Source organism: Neofelis nebulosa, chromosome 1, assembly GCF_028018385.1.
Source record: "Neofelis nebulosa isolate mNeoNeb1 chromosome 1, mNeoNeb1.pri, whole genome shotgun sequence".
NCBI lineage: Eukaryota > Metazoa > Chordata > Mammalia > Carnivora > Felidae > Neofelis > Neofelis nebulosa.
Genome location: NC_080782.1, coordinates 220,900,980 through 220,922,881, shown reverse-complemented (window position 1 = coordinate 220,922,881; position 21,902 = coordinate 220,900,980). Strand labels below are relative to the sequence as shown.

The 21,902-nt window shown below is 40.3% G+C and overlaps 1 long non-coding RNA gene across 2 annotated transcripts in view; it reads right to left on the bottom strand.

The window, feature by feature from the left end:
• Positions 1 to 11,275: 11,275 nt before the first annotated feature.
• LOC131485694 (uncharacterized) overlaps positions 11,276 to 21,902 on the bottom strand; it is a 36,309-nt gene continuing 25,682 nt past the window's right edge. Inside the window, exons 4-6 of one of the 2 annotated variants that reach the window (XR_009248970.1) lie at positions 20,706 to 20,854; positions 12,192 to 12,234; positions 11,276 to 11,433 (exon numbers count right to left, since the gene is read on the bottom strand). This is a non-coding gene — a long non-coding RNA (uncharacterized LOC131485694). Of the gene's footprint in view, positions 11,434 to 12,191; positions 12,235 to 19,185; positions 19,641 to 20,705; positions 20,855 to 21,902 lie in introns of those variants that run through there. The other variant, XR_009248971.1, reaches the window with a different exon arrangement.

Genomic DNA, 21,902 nt, shown 5'->3' with positions numbered 1-21,902 from the left:
TGACACAGCAGACAGGGGTAAATGGAATCCTAGCGAGCAAGTGGGGAAATTCAAGAAACCAATCAGAATTTCCCAAAGGCTCAAGAATTGACGGCCCCGGAGACCTCTGTCAGTGAGGTGGGGACATGCAAAACCATAAGGGGTGGTTCAAACTCTATTTAGAAAGCAGTTAACAGCCTCTCCCCTCTCTGCAGAGCCAGGCCAGTACCCACTGCAGAGAGACTAGATCAGGGGTCTGTAGATTGGAGGACATTGGGCAGAGATGATGACTGGATGTCGTACTGAAAACAGAGGCATGAAGTGGATAGGTGGAGACCCACAGCTCTTTGTTTGCTGTGTTCCCCCCAGTGCCCACAGCCAGAATGATGTCTTTGGACATAAGCTTGTAAGAGTCCTCTCTGGGGAGTTTGGTCTCCCCAAGAGGAAAAACAAAGGCACTGATTTGGGAGTCCCCCAAGCAAACAGCCCAGCCAGAATGTATGGTGGAGCCTCTGGTCAATAAGCCCCTAAGGTTCAGAACTTCACTCAGCTTTTCAGCCCCTGTTCTCAAATAGGAGCAGACAATCAAGGTTTACTAGACATGGAGAAAGGCCTCTTACATAAAATATAAAGACCAAAATGAATAGAAGAAAAGAACTTAGAGAAAAGGGAAACCAAACAGGTTGAGGAAAACATCCAGTACCCTGTGATTAATATCCTCAGAGCTGGGGCACCTGGCTCGCTCAGTCAGTTAAGCATCTGTTTCTTGATTTCGGCTCGGGTCCTGATGTCACATTTTGTGGGTTTGAGTTCTGCATTGGTCTCTGTGCTGACAAGGCAGATCCTGCTTGGGATCCTCTCTCTCCCCCTCTCTCTGTCCCACTCCCCTACTTGTTCTCTTTCTCTCTCTCTCTCAAAATAAATAAATAAACTTAAAAAAAATCCTCAGAGCTAAGATATGTAACCATCAAATAAGTATATGACATTAGAAAAAGAAACATCCAGGAACAAATATTAGACCCCTTGGAAATTAGAAATAGGATAATAAAAACTAAAATACAATAAAAGGGTTAGAAAATGAAGAAGAGTAAGTCTCTGAAATTAGAGCAAAAGAAAGAAATAAGCGAAAAATAAGAAAAAAGGGATATCCAGAACAGAATATCTAATTTATGAAAATAGGAATTCCAAAAAGAGAGAACAGAGAAATCATAGGAGAGACCATTATTAAAGACATAATTGAAAAATATTTCCCACAACAGAGGAGCATGCATTTCTGAAAGGAAAGGTCCATCAAATGCCTACACAAGGATTGAAAATAGACCCACATCAAGACACACCAGTGTGAAATCTCAGAACAATGAAGACAACAAAAAGATGCCACAAGCTTCCAAAGAGGAGGAGAAAATAGCTCCTATGAAGAGGGTGATGAATTAGAATGGTTTCAGGCTTCCCAATAGCAAACCCAGGGGCCAGATGGCAACTGCCTTCAAAATTCTCCAAGAAAATGATTTCCAGTTTAGAATTCTATACCCAGCCCAAACTATCTACCAAGTGTCAGGATGGATTAAAAACGTGTCCAGGGTGGGGCACCTGGGTGGCTCAGTCGGTTGAGCGCCGACTTCGGCTCAGGTCACGATCTTGCGGTCCGTGAGTTCGAGCCCCGCATCGGGCCCCTGTGCTGACAGCTCAGAGCCCGGAGCCTGTTTCAATTCTGTGTCTCCCTCTCTCTGACCCTCCCCATTCATGCTCTGTCTCTCTCTGTCTCAAAAATAAATAAACGTTAAAAAAAAAAAAAAAAAATTAAAAAAAAAAAAAAAAACGTGTCCAGGGTGCCTGGTTGGTTAAGCGTCTCACTCCTGGTTTCTCACTTTGTGAGACAGGGCCCCATGTAGAGCTCTGTGCTGACAGTGTGGAGCCTGCTTGGGATTCTCCCCCCACCCACTCTCTCTCTCTTTTTCTCCCTCTGCCCCTCCCCACCCTCCCACCTCTCTCTCTCTCAAAATAAATAAACATTAAAAAAAATTTTTTTCAAAAGTTGCAGACATACAAATTCTCAAGAATTTATCTCCCATGCCCCTTCCCCAGGAAGTTCCCAGGACATTTGTCAAAACATGAAGCAAATAACACCAGAGCTTACACAGAAGGGAACTACCCTGGGATGACCACGAAGCGAGATTCCAAGATGAGAGATGTGCCTCAGGTCCAGGTTGCAGTGCATTAGAAGGCTTTGGGAGAGATTTTGGGGGAGATTGATGAAATTGTTAGAGTACCCAAAGATTCTGAATGTCTTGAGAGCAGACACTGACAGATAGCAAACTTAAATGTGTAGAAGATGAAGCGAACAGAAAGTAACAGAGTTGTTAGCTCCAAGGACAACAAAAAGGTGTGCAGGAAAGGAAGTTATCACGATTTGCTGTGGTTCAGCTATGAGTGATGTTTTATACCCACTGTAACACAAACATTGACTGAGATGACAACATTGTGGAACGGGAAGAATGGAGGATGGGGAAGGATGAACATGTATGGTGGGGGCAGTGGAAGGAAAGACACCTTATCTTCTATCCTGGACAGAAATCAGATAATGGCTAACATTGAAAGGGCAAGGAACAGCATTTCAAGCTTGTTAATTTGGAGACCTGGAGATAAATACCAAAAGAAAGAGGCTTAAGTGTAGAAAACGGTGAGGAGGAGAGGGGATTGCTGTTTTTCATGACAAATTTTGTAGAACAATTTAACATTGTAGATTATGTGCATGTAGAACTCTGGGGGACAAAGAGAATATTTAAAAAGTGCCTATTAATATTTTCTTCAGGAAAAACAAAGCACATCTCCTTTGCTCTCTGGATTCTAATTCCCAGAGCTCTGCTTGCTAGAGACTGCTTGCTCTTCCTTGTGAGTTCCTCCAAACATATTCTGCGTCTCTATGTGAGCCTTACACTTGCCTCATAAACTACAGTCCTGATTGAATCTTGTGATCCACCATGATCTTGAGTCAGACACATCCAGGCCACTTTCATTTTTTGAGGCTCCCAATATATTGAAAAAGAAAAAGTTGCAAAAATGGGATTAAAACTGTGGGTGAGCTTTACATGTCTACGTTAATAAAGGAATACATTTATCAGATACTAGAGTGATGCCAGAGTTCTAAATTTCAGGCCCTATGAGAATGTGAGGCCCAGGCCAAGTGGCTTTCCTGCACCCCCACCCCCCAGCACTCCCCAGCGCCTTCCCGTTCTGTGCTCAGTCTTATCCTGAGATCCTTTTCTAATTTTACCGTCTTCCCTCTTCCCTCGCCCCGCCTGTTATTGTGCTATTTCCTTCCCTTCTACAGAATATGTATTATTCTGCATTTGCCTTCACTGAGCTTCATTCAGTTCCAAGCAATTCCTCTGGCTCTTCCTCACCCTGCCGTCACCTGTCCTTTGAATCAATATGCTCTCCATCCTAACAACCCTCATTAATTAATTAAAATGCCCTCCTCCGCCTGTTTTCCATTTTGGTACCACATTCACATTTAATGAGCATGCTGGCCATTCCATTATTCAGGTCACTGATGAAATGTTACATCACCAGCCCCAATCTCTGTGGACACCACATTTGTTATGTCCTCCTAAGTTAATAATAATCCACAGTATTCATTCTCTAGGCACGCAGCCACTCGTAATTATGTGGTTTAGAATTTAAATTTTAGACCAGTGGTTTGAAAACCTGGTTGCATGCTAGAGACACCAAGGGAGATTTTTAAAATGTGGATCCTAGATCTTACAACAATCCTATCATACTATATTAAAAATAGGCCCAATAAATGAACCTGGTCACCTTAGATACAGAATCTTCTTCGTCTGTTTGAAGAGAAGAAAAGTAAAATATTAGAGATGACGTTCAGGGCCTTGCAATACAAAGAGGTGACAGGCTGTCAAATTTTAAGTTCTAGTTTTCCTTTCCTTGAATTCTAAAGAGCAAAAAAAATTTAACTTGGTCATGGGTGCTCTATTAGTTTTCTATTTCTGTTGTAAAAACAAAAAACAAAAAACAAAAAAAACCAAAAAAACCCAAAAACTACCACAAATGTAGTGGCTTAAAATAACACAAATTGATTATCTTACAGTTTGGGAAGTCGGAAGTCTGAAATGGATCTCACTGGTGTAAAATCAAGGTGTCAGCAGAGCTGTTCTGGCTCTATTTCTTGCCTTTTCCTGCTTCCAGAAGCCACCCACATTCCTTGGCTTGTGGCCCCATTTCTCCAGCGATGTGGAGTCCTACACATGCTGTTACCTCTCTGGCCCTCTCTCCTACCTCCCTCTTTCCGCTTTTAAGGAAACTTGTTATTGCATTGGCCCTGCCCAGATATTCCAGGATAATCTCCCTATCTCAAAGTCAGCTGATTAGGAATCATGTGTTTTTGCCATGTAGCCTAACATGGTCACAGTTTCAGGGAGTAGGACATGGACATTATTATGGGCAGGGGGTATTATTCCGCTTACCACAGGAGCATATTCAGTTTTCTCCTAGTAATTTCTTTTTTTTCTTTCTTTATTTTGGGAGAGAGAAAGAACACATGTGCAAAGGGAAGAGGGGCAGAGAGAGGAAGAGAGAGAGAATCTCAAGCAGGCTCCTCGTTGCCATTGCAGAGCCTGACATGGGGCCATGAGATCATGACCTGAGGTGAGATCAAGAGTCTGACACTTAACTGACTGGGCCACCCACGCGTCCCTCTCTTAGTAATTTTTAGATAAGATATGAGTGCATATAAAACTCTTCATTTAGAATTCTACACAAAGCTCACAACCCCCTGGGCACAGTGACACATCCTGCCTCCTACCTAAAGGCCTATCCCCAGAGCCCAGGGACCTGCTGTGATCAGGGCCTCTCATATCAGGCTGCAGGACTATTGCCTAACCTTGACTCTGGAGACCACCTCATTAGGCCAGCAGCCTCCAGTGTGGGATCACTGTGTTCAGTGTAAGCTGGAAATCTCTCTCCCATGGGCACTGGTACAGGGTGGGTTTGGAACATGCAGTACAGTCATCCCTGGGTTAACTTCAATCCATTTTCAGTCTCTATGGCTGCACAAAGGATTCTAAACCATAAATTTCCACTGGGAAGTCCCTGGTGCCTTTCTGCATTCCCCATTGAATCAGAAGCTTAAGAGATGGGGCCCAGAAATCTGCATTCTTTAATATTTCCAGTTTAATTCTGTGTACTGTCAGGGTTAGGAGCTATGGGTTTAGACCATGTTTTTTAGTTTAATGAATATATTGTAAAGATTAAACCTGAAACCTTGCCAAAATCAAGATTATTAGTAGCACCTATTACTTTTTGGGAAATGTCAGATTCTTATATACAATTAAAATATATTATGTATTTTACATATATTATATCTATATATTATATAGCATATATATTATGATATGTTAATGTATATTAATGACATATAAGTGTTACATATTACTTTCTGATAGAAAAAAATCAGATTAAAAGTATGTTCTATTTAAGAAAATCCAATGGCCTGAAACCAAATTTATAAATAATAACAATAAAAATAATTAGGGGGTAATAATTTATATTACAAAGTAATTCATTGTATTATTTCCTTTAAACAACATTTCCCTCTAGGTCTCTTAAAATACCAGTCAATACACAAAAATTCAGTTTGTGTATTGTTTTTCAGGAACATTTCTAGTGCATCAAGCATGGTGCACCTGACTCCTGATGAGGTGGGGCTTGTGGTTTGAGGAATCTGAGTGGAAGAAAAAACAGAGTTGACTGGTCTGTGGAATCTTTTGCCTAGGTCTTCCTCTCTGTGGTGTCCCAGGGCCAGGTATGCTAGCTTTGTCACACCCTTGTCTGCATTCGAGCCCACGTAGCTCCAGCTTTAGGCTCAGCCCTGTACTCATTCCTGGGATGACTCCTAAAGTCACAGGAGTTTCAGAATCCCTAGCTCAGCACTGAGAACAAGCATCAGATGGCCCTGACCTTGGTCCTCACTTCTGATAATTGGGATTTCAGCTTTCTTTCCCAAGTGTTGGCCTATAGCTTGAGCTTCTGCTTGGGGTGTCTGCCTTCTTTGGAGCTTTTTACTTCTCCTCTCCATGGCAGGTTCTCAGGACGTTTAACTTGAAACCTTAGCCATGCGTGCAGAACCTGAGATTGTCCCTGAAAAGACAGGCTCACACCCACCAACCAGTGTCTTGAGAAGGAACTTGTTCTCCTGTACTAGGATCCTATGATGATCTGGCCATCTTCACCCCCTTCACAATGGGCTCTCTCGAATGCCGGTGACATTGCAGCGCTGGGCTTTCTTCATTTTGGTTCCAGACCCCTGGGTCTGTTTGTGGCCTTAAACTGGGCTCTGGCCTGCTTGTCTGAAAATTTAATTCTCTCTTCATGTTAGCATTTCTTCTGACGCAAGGATTAGATCCCATTCTCTATATCCCCAGCTGCACATTGTGACCCTGCTTCAAACTAAGCAGACCATCTGGATCCATCTTAATGGAATAAGATCTCCCACTAGATGAGAGCCTCTTAGATCTCAACACCTGCCCAGAGTAGCTTCAGCACCTGAGAGTGTAGTGGTTTGCTCTATTGTCCATCCTTTGTAAGACCTGCCTTAAAACTGGTTGGCCTTCCATCTGGACATGTGGTATCATGTGGTTATTTGCGTCCCAATTCTTCCATGTAATAGATGTGAAATCCTCAAGTTTTGCTTAACTGGTTTGATCCTGAATAGATTTTATAGGGTTCTTCCCATCAAAATGTTCTGACCTATTTCATAAGTAGTTGTGGAATAATGTATGTAGAATGCCTTGTGCTTGGCCTATCATAAGGAGATATTACTATTTCTTTGTTCTTATTTGTTCCCCAGTGACTGCTTGTCTGTGTGGCTAAAAGCCCCACGCATCTCAAGGCCAAACAGGTCCAGAAATTCTCTCTGGATGACCTATCTCATCTCTACATCCTTAGAAGTCAGGAAAAGCCTGAGTTATTTGCAATTTTTGAGGTTCTTTGTATATAAATAAATGTTAAAAGAATGAAAAACTAAGACTCAGACCAAAGAAAATATTTGCAAAAAGAAATATCTGATAAAGGACTTGTATCCAAGATATATATAAAAAAAAAACACTTAAAACTCAAAACAAGGAAACAAACAACCCAATTAAAAAGTAAAAAGTGGGCAAAAGATCTGAGCAGATACCTCACAAAGATATACAGATGGTAAACGCTCATTTGAAAAGATCCTTAACATAATATGCCATTAGGAAATTACAAATTAAAATGAGATATACCAGCACATGACTATTAGAACGGCTAAAATCCAGAACATTGGCAACACCAAATGCTGGTAAGGATCGGAGCAAAAGAAACTCTCATTCATTGCTGATGAAATGCAAAATGGTACAACCACTTTCTTTTTAAAATTTTTTATAGATTTTTTTTAAGTTTATTTATTAGTTTGAGAGAGAAAGCACATGTGTGAGCGGGGGAGGAGCAGAGAGAGAGGGAGAGAGAGGATCCCAAGCAAGATCCACACTGTCAGCACAGAGCCTGACACAGGCCTCAACTAACGAACCACGAGATCATGACCTGAGCCAAAACCAAGAGTTGGACACTTAACTGACTGAGCCACCCAGGCTCCCTGGTACAGCCACTTCAGAAGACATTTTGGTGGTTTCTTGCAAAACTAAGCATACTCTTACCATTTGATTTTACCCAAATGAGTTGAAAACTTATGTTCACACAAAACCTGCACATGGATGTTTATAGCAGCTTTGTTCATAATTGCTAAAACTTGGAAGCAATGAAGGTATCCTTCATTCGGTGAATGGATAAATAAATTGTGGTACATCTAGACAATGAAATACTATTCTGTGATACGAAAAATTGAGCCATCAACAAGGGGAAGACATGGAGGAACCTTAAATGCATGTTGCTAAGTCAAGGAAGTCAGTCTGGAAAGTCTACATAGTATATGATTCCAACGTCATGACGTTCTGGGAAAGGCAAAACTATGGAGACACTAAAAAGATCAGTGGTTGCCAACGGCCCAAGGGTAAGGAATGAGAAGTGAACAGGTGAGACATAGGGGATTTTTAAAGCAACAAAGCTAGTCCATATGATACTGTACAGTGGATATATGACCTTGTGCCAAAACCCATAGATATGTTCAACACAAAGAGTGAAACTTAAGGGAAATGATGGACTTCAGTCAGTAATTATGAGTCAAGACTGATTCATCAATTGTAACAAATATTCCATACCAACACAAAATATTAATAATAGGAAAAACTCTGTGTGCAAATGAGGGAGGGCAGGACTTGGGAACTCTGTAATATCTGCTCAATTTTTCTGTAAATCTGAAACTATTCTAGAAAGTAGTCTATTAATTATAAAAAATAAATACTAAAATAGGGTTCATTTTAAATGTGGTTTATTTTAAATATTTCCATTTAAAAACTCAGTGCTTTTAAAACAAACAAAAATATAACGCAATGTAATTGTGCTTCTCACAAGGTAATTGTGGGATTATAAATATCTTTTTTTTAATTCCGGTCTAATCAGGGATTATAAATATCTTAATGCATAATGCATGACAGATGAATGGTCTGCTAATGGGAGGCATGTTCCAAGCTGCATGATGAGAGTTTTCTTCCTTCAGTTCTCTGAGTGCATCTCTGTAATGTACATGAAACTTTACTTGGCAATAACCAGCATGGAGTCCCTTCCTTAATGTGAGTCCTTTGGCAATGGAGCACCATGATGGGCCCTACTGGGGCTTAGCTTTGTTTTTCCAAGCCCGCTTCCGACCCTACCCATTCTGCTTTTGAACTCGAGTTGGCTGGCTGTTTGCAGGTAGACATTTCTAGTCCTAACTGCCTATCTACCTAAACATCCAAGGCTCACCTGCTTGTGATGTCCCATTCCTATCCTCTGCCCACCTACTGAGCCTGGGCCAGCCACAACACTGAACAACTACAATGACTGTACATTGTGTTTTGCCAGCTGGACTACTTCTGGTTAATAGCTCTCCACAGAGAGGGACTAGAGATGAAAACAGAAGGACTGATTTCATTATGCATAAGGCTTTCTTGCAGGGTCACTTCTGTGTCTACTTGCCTTTGCTATACTTCCTCTATTCCCAAGGGTGAGGCCTACCTCCCAGAAAGATAGAAATGAACACGCTTGCTGACTTCCCTTTTCTTTCACTTTTTCCAAGTTTTTTCTCATTATGATAGTGGTAAGTACTCTTAGAAAATGTGCAAGTCACAGAAATGCAGAAAGAAGCACAGAAAAAAAAAAGTCACCCCAAACCCTGTATTACCCCGAGGCAACCCGTAATGTCATTTCACTTCTATAAATTTTTAGCTCCGCATTCACTCTTGAACCTCACACAATTAGATTTTGCCTCCTCCATTTTCCTGGAACTACGCTCCCATAGGTCAATGTCTGTCACAGGCGACCTTCCCGGTATGCTCTGTATTCCATCTCGTCTTCCTTCTCAAGAACTTCATTTCTGTAATTATTCACTTCTGCCTGCGTTATTCGTTCTCCCCTTTAGTGGATCACTCCCATCAGTCTGCAAACCTGTCTTAGTATTGCACATCTTAAACTCTTCCTTAAACCCATTACCTCCTCTCTGTTCCTCTTCATAGTAAAACATCTCAAAAGAGATATCTATATTTACCTCCTCCACCTTCTCCCCTCTGGCACTCTTCGATTTGCTTCAGTAGGGTCCTCTTCACCCTACTGAAAAGACTCTTATCAAGATCATCTGTGACTTCCAGCTTGCTAAATCTAACGGTCAGTTCTCTGTCCTCATCTTCACTTCTCAGTGGTATTTGACATAGTTCAGTCTCCTTCCTTTCAGAAATAACTTGTGCTGTTGGTCTCTGTTGACAGCACACTCTGCTGGTTTTCCATTTATTCCACTCTTCCTTGTCACTCTTTTTTTGGTCCCACCTTCTATGTCTGGCTTTGAAATATTGATTGAGTCTGAGGCTTGATTTCAGGCCTTTCTCTATAATCTCTCCTTGGTAATTTCACCAGTCCCACTGTTTTAAATATCATCTATATGATACTGACTCTCAGATCTATATCTCTAGTTTTGGCCCCTAGGATTAGTTTGCATTACGTTGCATGTATCAGCAAAAGCCAAACAATAGTGGCTTAAACAAAATAAAAGTTTGCGCTTTTTGTTCAGTACTTAAGGAAATTCAACATACAAGGATATTTATTCAATATACAAGGAAATATATATATATATATATATATATATATATATATATATATATATCTAAGTTTATTTATTTTGAGAGAGTGTGGGGGGGAGGGGCAGAGAGAGAGAAAGAGAGAAAGAAAGAATCCCAAGCAGGCTCTGCACTGTCAGAGACATGGGGCTTGAACCCATGAACCATGAAATCATGACCTGAGCTGTAGTCAGATGCTTAACTGACTGAGCTATCCAGGTGCCCCATAAAGAAGCATATTTGCTGTGTAAGTTTGAAGGAAAGCAAACTAGGACTTATATGGTGGCTTGATTGCCATCAGAGACCCAGAGGACTTCCCTTTATGTGTTTCATAATCCCAGCCCTTGGTTTCCACCCTCAAGGAGCACCTCATTATTTCAAGATGGCTGCTGGAGATCCAGCCGTATCATAAACATTCCAGACTGCAGGTAGGAGAAAAGCAGGAGGACAAAGTGTTCATTTCCTAGGTGAGTTAATTCCCTTTAAGGAGGCTTTCTAGTTTCTTCACAAAACTTCCACTTCTACCTCATTATCCACAACTTAGTCATATGGCCACACTTAGTTGCCAGGAAGGCTGGGAAATACAGTCTTTATTTCAGTTAGCAATACACCTAGCTAAGTATCAAGGTTCTGTTACAGAGAAGAAGAGGAAAGTGGGTATTGGGTAGAGATCTAGCAATCTCTGCCACACTAACCCTGACTCTTCCCTGTGCTGTGAGCTTACGTGTCTCTGTGTCCATAACATCTCCATTTGGACGCCTAATGGGCTTTTCATACTAAACTTAGATAAACCTCTTGATTCCCTCCACCCTCAAACCTGCTCCTCCCAGCCTTTTCCATTTCAGTAAATGGCTTCACCTCATTGTTCAAACTAAAAACCTAAAGTCATTAAAAAAAACCACAAACACCTTTTGTTATGAAAACTCAAACACACTGAAAGGTAGAGCAAATAGTATAAAAAACACCGATAGATCCAGCATCTATTGTGCTTGTTTAACTTTTTTTTTTTTTTTTTTTTGAACTGAAGTATTTTAAAGTACAGTCGTTGTGGGGCACCTGGGTGGCTCAGTCGATTAAGCGTCTGACTTGGGTTCAGGTCAAGATCTCGTGTCAGGCTCTGTGTGCTGACAGTGCGGAGCCTGGAGCCTGCTTTGGATTCTGTCTCTGTCTCTCTCTGCCCCCCCTCCACTCACACTCTGTCTCTCTTTCTCTGTGCAAAAATAAACATCAAAAAAAGTAAAGTATAGTCATTGTGACATTGAACTCAAATTCTTCAGTTGGCATCTCTAAAACATAAAGGCATTTTTGTGTATATCTGTGATACTATCACCAGTCTTCTCAAAATGAATAATTCTTTACTCCTCTCTTCCCCATCCGCCACAGCGAGTCAATCAGTAAGTGATGTCAACTCTCTGGCCACTCCTCACTCTCTCCAATGCCATCCCATCCCAGCCACTATCAACCCTTAACTAGACTTTTGCTCTGCATTCTTCCTTCTAACTCTCTATTTTGCACATAGTATCAAACTATTCTTTCAAAAACTTAAACCATGTTATATCACCTCCTTAATTAAAACCCTCCAGTGATTATCTCTTTGTGATTAGATTAGAATCCGGGCTTCTTTAAGACCTACTTGACCTGACTCCTGAGTACCTTTCTAAGCTCTCCGCCTTCTCTCCCCTCACTCCTGCCTTATTTTGTTCCTTTGAATACCAGAGTAATTCCTGCCTAACTCTAGTGTTTAGGCTATACCTTCTGCCTGGAAGGTTTCCCCCAGATCTTTGTATGGCTGGTTTCTTCTCATTCTTAAGTCTTATCACAAATGTCACCTCCTCAGGGAAGCTTCCTCTGCTCGTCCTATCTGGAGAAGTGCCCCCCATCTGTCTTCAATCAATTCGTAATCTATTATCCTGTTTTATTTCATGTGGCCTTTATTGCTATTTTAAATTATATTATTTGTTTACTTACTGATGGCCTGTCTTCCTCTTGTACAGAAGCTCCATGAAAGTGCCTAGAACAATGTACAGTGAAAAATATACAATCAACAAATGATGTTAGAGAATAAATCAATAAATTGATCCCTGGATGTTGAAAGACTTTGCTTTGAATTTCAGCTCCATTACTTACCAGATGTAGTGGAAAAGTTACTTAATTTGTCCCTAGAATACCAATGTCACAGGACTATTATAAAACTTAAGAGGGGTAATTATGTAAAGCACTTAGTATAGCTTTCGATGTATAGTAAGCCCTAAAAACATGACAACTGCTATTATTACTACTGCTATTAATTATTACATGTCTCTGCTGCATTTGATCATTGTGAACATTGCCTCCTGAAGACTGTCTCCTCTTCTGGCCTTTTTGATGCCATACACTTCTAGTTCCGCTGTCCTTGGAATGCCTCAGAACACCTTCTGTGGCACAACCCTCATCTGATGACTCCGTAATTATTCTTTCCATGCCTGGTACCACGTATTGCTTGGCCACAACTGACCGGACAAGAGACGAGCACCTGGTCCCAAGGCAGTGTCTGTTCATTGGCCTAGGTGCTACCCCGGCTCGAGAGCTCCAACCACATGTTCTCTATGATGGGTGATTGCTAAGTAGATAAATGAGCTCATTTCTCCTGAGGAATATGAACAGAGTAAGAGGGAGCACACGAGATAGAGAGATACTATATCGGGAGCAGGAGAAGCAGGGACAGAGAATACTTGGTGACTACAAGGACGCCTGGAATGGGCAGATGAGCATGTAGCCTAGTCACAACAACTTCATTGTATCTTGATGACCTTTCAGGCTCCATTAGTCCTCCATTAGTCCTGCTGCTTCTAACTTTCTGTGCAGCTTCACAATAACCTCTATATCCAAGGTCGCTTATCTGTTCCTCACATGGCAAAGAACCTAATCAACACCCTCACTGCACAGTTTCACTGGGTTGATTCAACAACCATTTCTTAGCATTTACCATTGGCCACACCCACTCATTTGCTCTCATAACTTGAACGCTCCTCTGTTGGTAATTCACCAATTGAATCTCTAACCTGACCTGTTTTCTGAGGTTCCAGCTCAAACTTCTGGGGCCCCACTGGCACTTAAAAGAACTACCTTCCAAACAAACTCATATTTTCTCCCCTTTCTCTCCTCTCATGCCCTGCCTGGCACAAATATGTTCCTCTTCTTTTGTTCCCTGTCTCGGCTGATGACACTGCTTACTCCCAGTCACTTGGGCTACAAATCTTGGAGTGATCTTTGCCACGTCTGTCTTTATTATCTTCCACAGCTAATCAGCATCTGCTGATGCATCTGGCCCCTTTGTTCTTTTTACAATGTCCTTCCAGACTGTAGGTGCCTTGGCCCTCCCCTCCTACTCCTCTTCCATCACTGCTCTCCCTTTGCTCATGTGCTCCCGGCCCACCAGCCTCCTTGCCTGTCCCTGAACAGGCAGACACAAACCTGCTCCAGGGCTTTTGCACCTGCTGTTCCCTTTGCCCAGAACACTTTTTCTGAGCTCTATTCCTCTTCTTCTTCACATCTTTGCTCAAATCTCCTTGTGTCACCTTTCCTAATCACCTTGTTTAAATTCTAAGAACCTGACAACTGACTTTCCTTAACCTCTTCCACTGTTTATTTTCTCCACAGCCCTCCAACGTGCTACGTAACTTACTTATTTTTTTCATTTGTTGCATCCCCCTTTCTCCACTTGGCAGCCCAACACAGTCGAATGTGTGCACCACGGGGGCAGGAATTAATATCCCCAAGGCTCAACAGTGCCTGGTACGTAGTAAGCACTCAATAACTGTGTGTTTAATCCATTAATTGATTACTCAGTCTCTCTCTGCTACCATTGTTTGTTTGTTTTCTTTTTAAACTGTTTCAAGACTATTTTTAAAACCAGTCACGACACTAAGCTTTTGGCCCGTTTGCCCACTCTACCAGCTACAAATGCTTGCTCAGCAGCTGAGGGGCACTCTTTAGTAGCATGTGTGAAAAGTAAATAAAATCCATATAAAACAAATCGTTTCCATAGGCTGCATTCTTATAGTCTTGCTACAATGCCAATGCTACATCCTGGGCATATGTTTCTGACCCACATGGAAAAAATTATAAATCTGGCCAGTTGGAACTGCCATCTGGAGTAGCGCTAGCTTTTTTCTAATAAGCTCTGTGTCTTGGCCCTTCTCAGCCATTAAGGGCTTAGAACTGTCAGAGTGATAGTGGTTTCAGCTACCCCCACCGTTGTTTGTCCTTGCCGCAAAAGGCAGTGTCCTGTGCCTCCTGGAAAAGCAGAGACCCATCTGGTTCCTCCAGTAATATGGTGGAAAGCAAATCCTGCAAGAATCCATGATCTTTTTCTTTTAGTTTTCTATTTGCACTGAAGCCTAGGTCCCTCCCTCTTTTTCAATAAATATCTTTAGAATATTTAGAATATTCAGAGTGATTAATTTTGTTTGAAATCCATGTTATATTCTGCTTTTATTTTTTTAAAGTTTTTTTTTCCCATTATAAAAACAATATATGCACAGTTTCATTTTAAAAAATGTAAATATGGGGGAGAAATCACCCAACAACTTTTGGAATAATCGCTATTCATGTTTTGCCCTGTTCCTTTCTATGAATATTCTTCTCATGAATATATATTTCTTGCTTTTTTTCAACTAAGATTACACTATGACAATATGTCAATGTTAATACAAAACTATATAATTTTGAATAAATAATCTAATTTAGGTAACGTCATTTATTTTTTCCTTTTTAAAATCATTCTACATTTGGACATGTATTTCGAACTTTTTGCATTAAACTGAAATTGAGATTAACTTCTCCGGGCATATGGTTTTCCTGACTTTGATATTATTGACTTAGACTAGGATTTCTGAGAGAAATTACTAAATCATAGAGTATGAATGATTAGAAAGCTCCTGATGTTCAACCTAACTTCTTTTCAGAGCTGTTTTCCTTAAGCTTCTTTGGATGGAAGGAGTCATTCAGGTTGCCTCAGTCATTGGGAAGTTTATAGGAATGACAACTGGAGAAAAACCTAGGGCAGGAATCCAAGCCATAAAAGCCAGGCCTCATGTAATGTCACAGAGTGAAAATGAATTATCTGAGCCACGCAGGCTGCAACTGAAGGTCAGTCAGGATGCAGGGAGCTCTGGGGAGCAGCTTGTCACTTGTCACCCATGAGCACTCACAGCCCAGGAGGCTGTGCCCTAGAGATCCCTTGTTAACAACCGGTCTCTTTCATCTTCTGTTCCCATCACCGACTCCTCAACTCCTTTTCCTATTTTCAATTCATTTTCACCACAGAAGTAATAACTGGTTCAGCCAATAGTCATCATACTTATTGAGACTGAATTTTTACTTCAGACTTCATCATTGGTCAGTTGGACAGATTATATTTGGTTATTCTTGGCTAAGTGCTCGTTTCTGTCTCAATCCTTTGTGGGGTTAGGCAAAATAGAATGTGACCTTCCTTCATTGAACTTGAGATAATCTGCTTGTGATGATTCAAAATATGTAACTACCAATGGCAGAGGCACTGACCAGTCAGTCCCAGCCAGTGTGTCATGATGGAGTATCCCTGCTAGATACCATCTCTGGATAAGGACCCAGCAGGCTTGGTGGTCAGTCTATTCAGTACCAGTTCACCTGCCCATCAAAAAGGTAGGAAGTCATAGCAGCACTGTTCACAATAGCCCAAAAGAGGAAATAACCTGTGTCCATCAACAGATGAATGGATAAATCAAAATATGAAATATCTATATAGTGGAGTAATATCCATCCATAAAAAGGAATGAAGTTTTTAATTAATTTTTTAATGTTTATTATTTATTTTTGAGGGAGAGAGCATGAGTGAGGGAGGGGCAGAGAGAGAGGGAGACACAGAATCTGGAGCACACTCCAGGCTCTGAGCTGTCAGCACAGAGCTTGATGCAGGGCTCAAACTCAAAAACCATGAGATCATGACTTGAGCTGCAATCAGATGCTTAACCAACTGAGGTACCCAGGTACCCCAAGGAATGAAGTATTGATTGTATGGAACCTGCAGATCATAATTTTGTAGGCTTTCACTAAGAAAAATATTATAAAATTATCTAATTTAAGGTAGGTAGAAAAGTGAATATATATATATATATATATATATATATATATTATGAAAGGAAATCACAATAGGTTACTAATTTTAAAAAGCTGAAAAATGCATTCTGAATATCACAGAATCTTGAAAAAGAACATAATATCTCTACTAATGAACTACCTGACACAGGGCTACATTTCTATCTCTCCCTCTCTCTTTCTCTTTGGTTGCATACAGTGGTTACCTCTTCTAAAGTTTATTCATTTATTTTGAGGAGAGGAGCAGGTGAGTGGGGGAGGGGCAGAGTAAGAGAGAGAAAATCCCAAGCAAGCCCCACACTGTCAGCACAGAGCCAGACACAGGGCTAGATCCCACGAACTGTGAGATCATGACCTGAGCCAAAATCAAGAGCCGGATGCTTAACCAACTGAGCCATCTAGGCACCCCCTGATTACCTCTTCTATGGCCACAGCTTTATAATATAATTTTAAAGACAGAGAGCAGAAAGATAATTCAGACTTCTTTTTAGCATGGTTGGTTGAAATTCTTTTTTTTTTTTTAGTTTGGTAGTTGGGATGCATAAAGCATTCAGTTTCACACAATGTGATATGTAGTGCTGCTACAAGTTTGTGTCCTACAACTCAGAACCTCTGATAAATTCTATTTCACATGATTCACATCTTAAAAAAAGATTATAAATATATGGTGAATTTATCAAATATGTCCTAGTAGGCAAGAATAGCCATTTTGACCAGATATCTGTAAAAAGTAAGCATCCTGCTTATAATTTTGCATACCTAACAATTAAAATAATTTCCCACAGATTGGCTTCTGGCTCCATTTATTTCGAGCCTTGTTTCTTTCCCACTACCTACATAATTGTAATATCAGGCACCATAAGACATGTTCATATTTCAGTGTGATCTCTGGCCCTGCAGCTTGTTGTCAGATCAGCAGGTGGTTGGCAAAGTAAGTTGTAGGAGTATTTGTGGAAACCATTCCTACACCAGAGGCCTACCAATAACCTGGCTCTGATGGAGGTGACTGCACACCACATAAATGCATCCCACTAAATCCAATCTAAATGTGTCTCCAAGTCAGCTTCCTTTTACCTGATTTCAGGAGTTCCTGGGTCACCTGGGTGGCTCAGTAGGTTGAGGGTCTGACTTTGGCTCAGGTCATGATCTCGCGGTTCCTTGAGTTTGAGCCCCACATCTGGCTCGCTGCTGTCAGCCTATCAGCTCAGAGTCCGCTTTGGATCCTCTGTCCCAATCTCTCTGCCCCTCTCCCCCTTGCACTTTCCTAAAAATAAATATTAAAAAAAAATACAATAAAAGGATTTCATGGTGCCATTCCAATGCTGCACTTCACAAAGTAAAGCATGTTGGAGAGGACCTCAGAGTGGAAAGAGAACAATGGTCTTAACCAATTGTGATTAAAATATCTTATTTTGCAAAGGTCTCAAAAACAACATAAGAAGTTGAAAAATTGTTGGGTATCTTCCCAGGGCCTCAAAAAGGGCCTGTGCAAGTGAGGAGTCCCAAAGTTTATGCTTCATTAGCTCCAAAGGAAATCTGCCAAATTGCCCTTCATAGAGGTTATACTAAGTTACTGTTCTACCCATAATGCAAAAGCTTCCTTTCCCAAGGTCTTGAATGCAGAGAGCATTACCAAATTTGTAGATTTTTGCCAACCTGATGGGTAGGGCAAAACAACTTAGGACAGTTGTATATTGCATTTCTCAAATTATGAATTAAGTTGAGCATTTTTTTCTTAACTTTAAGATCCATATGTGTTTTTTCTTCTGTGAACTCTCTGTTCATTTTTCCCCCCTCTTTTTTCTATTGGGTTGTTAGTCCTTTTCTTCTTGATTGGCAGGAACTCTTTATGCATTGATAGATGCATTTTATCTTGATATGAATTGCAAATCCTTTTTATGTGTTTGCTTTATTTATTTATTTATTATCTCTTAGATTCTTTATTATTATTTTTTGTTGAGGCATAATTGACACATTATACTAGTTTCAAGTGTACAACATAATGATTTGGTATTTGTGTACATTTGCAAAATGACCACTACAACTAGTCTAGTTAATATCTGTCACCATACAGGGTGCCTGAGTGGCTCAATTGGTTACACATCCAACTCTTGATTGTGGCTCAGGTTGTGATCTCACAGTTCAGGGGATTAAGCCCCATGTTGGGGTCTGTGTTGAGAGCTCTGAGCCTGCTTGGGATTCCCTCTCTGCCTCTCTCTCTGCCCCTCCTTGATCTTTCTCAAAATAAATAAATTAACTAAAAAATACCTGTGACCATACATAGTGACAAAAATTGTTTCTTGAGATGAGGACTTTTGAGATCTACTCTCTTAGCAACTTTCAGATATACCATACAGTATTATTAACTATAGTCATCATGCTGTACATGATATCCCCAGGACTTATTTGCAAAAGGAAGTTTGTAAACTTTGACCCATTTCACCCAGAGAGACAGTGTGAGAGCAGGGGAGGGGCAGAGAAGGGAGACATAGAATTCAAAGCAGGCTCCAGGCTCTGAGCTGTCAGCACAGAGCCTAACACAGGGCTCGAACCCACGAACCGCAAGATCATAATCTGCCTGAGCTGAAGTCAGACACTTAACTGACTGAGCCACCCGGGTACCCTGAAATTTTAAGCTATTATATTGTTAACTTTATCATGATTTCATTTTTTATATTTGAATTTTTGATCCACATGGTATGAAAAGTTTTTCCATCTGTAGAAGATGAAATTCTAGACATTCATTGAGGAAAGGGTACTGTTCCTAAGTCTCATCTTAAAAAACAAACAAAACAAAAAATCCTACACTTTTAACTAAAGCTTTATTATTAATATGCTTCCTTCAATGAGTTAGAATTTACTGAACATCCATATGTGCTAAATCTTTACATTTCTCTTGTTGAAAAATGCGACTCTAGGTTTCAAAGTGTTCCAAGTAAAGACTCATCCACTCTTGAAAAAAAAAAAGTAATAAATAAATAGAATGCTCAGTGGCCAGAAATAAAAATTCTTCATGCTTCCCAAACAACTTAACATTTATAGTATTTTAGATGGTTCTGTCCTTTCTTCATGGTTGGTCCCATATGCTTCCTGTGTCCTTCTCTGGGGATAGCAACCCTCCTTTGTAGTGCAGGTACTTATTTTCCAAGAAAAGATCAAATGCTCCTCTCAGCTGGAAACACCCACTCTCCGTGTTGTTTCAAAGGGTTTCATACTCCTGCATTCCAGACATGTCCAAACTAAACCCTGGCCAGAAAAAGACCTGGCCCTGATTTTCAATGCAACTTGTTGTCTTTTACTCTGGAATGAGATCAGAAAAATGTGCGTATTCTTCACTTATGATTGTAATTTATTAATTACATAATAACTTTACATTAATGCTGATTCAATATTCATCATTACCAAAAGTAGTCTTTATTATTCTCTGGTGTTCAAAGGTGAATTACCACCTGAATTCATTTAACAGTACTATGGTTCTTCTTTTGGTGCTTAACAGAACTCTTTGAGCAAACCTAGGGAACTAGAACATACTTAGTTTTGAAGGAAAGTGCCATCCCTGAGGCATAATCAGGAACCAAAAGACTGAAGTGTTATTAGAACTAAAAGGTGCCTCTGAAATCTCTTGGTTCAATCCCTTCATTTTAAAGATGAAGAAGTAGGGGTGCCAGGGTGGCTCAGTCAGTTAAGTGGCCGACTTTGGCTCAGGTCATGATCTCACAGTCCGTGAGTTCGAGCCCCGTGTCGGGCTCTGTGCTGACGGCTCAGAGCCTGAAGCCTGCTTTGGATTCTGTGTCTCCCTCCCTCTCTGCCCCTCCCCTGCTCATGCTCTGTCTCTCTCTGTCTCAAAAATAAATAAAACATTTAAAAAAATTTAAAGATGAAGAAGTAAAGACCCAGAGAACTCTGAGCTTAATGACATGTTTCTTATATTTATCCCAAGTCAGCACGGCTATAAATAATGCCTTCTTTATTTTTATTTGATTAATTCATGTGGTTAATATGTTATTTTTGTTTCTTTTTAAAATGTGTAAGTGTAAAAAACATTGGGAGGAAAAAATCACCCCAAATCTCTCTACCGAGGGGCAGTCACTGTTAAAAGGCAGCATGACCATCACTTAAGGGAATGAGCTTTGGAACCAGACAGTGCCAGACAGAACCTCATCAGTTAACCTTTCTGAGCTTCAGTCTTTATGACAACAAGGGAGATGATAGTATTCACCTCATGGTGAAAATTAAAGTATATTGCATAGGTAAGGCATTCAGGTCAGTGAGCTAAATGTTTGTATTCAATTCATGCTAGCAATCCTTAGTATTACAGTTGAGATAGTACTCTATACATTTTTATACCACGTTTTTTTCACTTACTGCGTCATATGCATTTTCCCAGGTCATCAAAGAATCTTTATTAATGCACTTCTTTTATGTCATGACCATCTTGGTAAAGAAAAATTGGAGTTATTTTCCATTCCACAGCCAAGTTGTGTATACCTTCTCAACAGAAGCTGAATCAGCAGCTGCCAACAAAGGGGAAAGGAAACAAGGGTTAATTAAGAGGAACTATTTTGGAATAAACAGCTGGATTTACAAGGGTGTGCATGAGAATGCTTTGATGCATGCATTTAGAGAGTAAAGGATATAGAATAATTGATGGCTATATTGGCAGATCAAAGTGTCTCAAGGGCATTGCAGGCTTGCAGAGTTAAACTGTTTGCACTTTTCCTGCATTTAGTGTGTGTATTTTGTGAGCATAATAATAATTTGTACTCACATAGAAGCTTTCATCTAGGGAGGAGCTCAAAGCACTTTGAAGATGTTAATAAGAAAAAGACCTGCTAATTAAGATTGCTTAAAAAGAAAAACTCTCCTTTCAGCAGGCTCACATGATTGTTGGGAGGATTCGGACTTAAAGAGATTTGTTATCACAAGTGAGTTATTTCGAATGTTTTCCCTTTAAAACACACCGTTGGCCTTAGTTTACTGATAAAAATGTCTTTCTCTGGACAGTCACAACACATGTAACAAGAATAATGGAACAGTCTATGACGTGCTTGATTTTGGAGAGCACACTCTTATCTAAAAAAGTACCGTGTTGGACATTTGTAGTGAGTTTTCAGGTTACCAGATAAAGTTGTAGATTAAACGTAACAAAACAAGCTTAGAAGGACAAAGCATTCCCAGGCCTTTCTGGAATTATATTTGTTAAAGGAAATTCAGACAGCAAAAATCGTATCTCAGTGCATGGTGAAAAGGGTGACTTTGTTAAGAGTTCTACAAGCTTCCAGCTCAACTTCCCTGCATCAAATACACGAAAGCAAATCCCTACATAGATGAAATCAATTCATGAAACCTTTCCCAATCCAACTGTTAGAATCGGATGCCTCCCTTCTCTCTGCTCCCTGGTCAGCGAATGGTATTTGTTTGGAAATATTCTTTGTATGATGACTTAGTATTTGAGTCTTTTTTTCATGTGTCAGATATTTATAGTTCTTCCCCACTAGAGAGTAAACTCCAAGTAGGCAAAAATATTTTTTATTCATCTTAAAATCCTATAACAGGACTTAG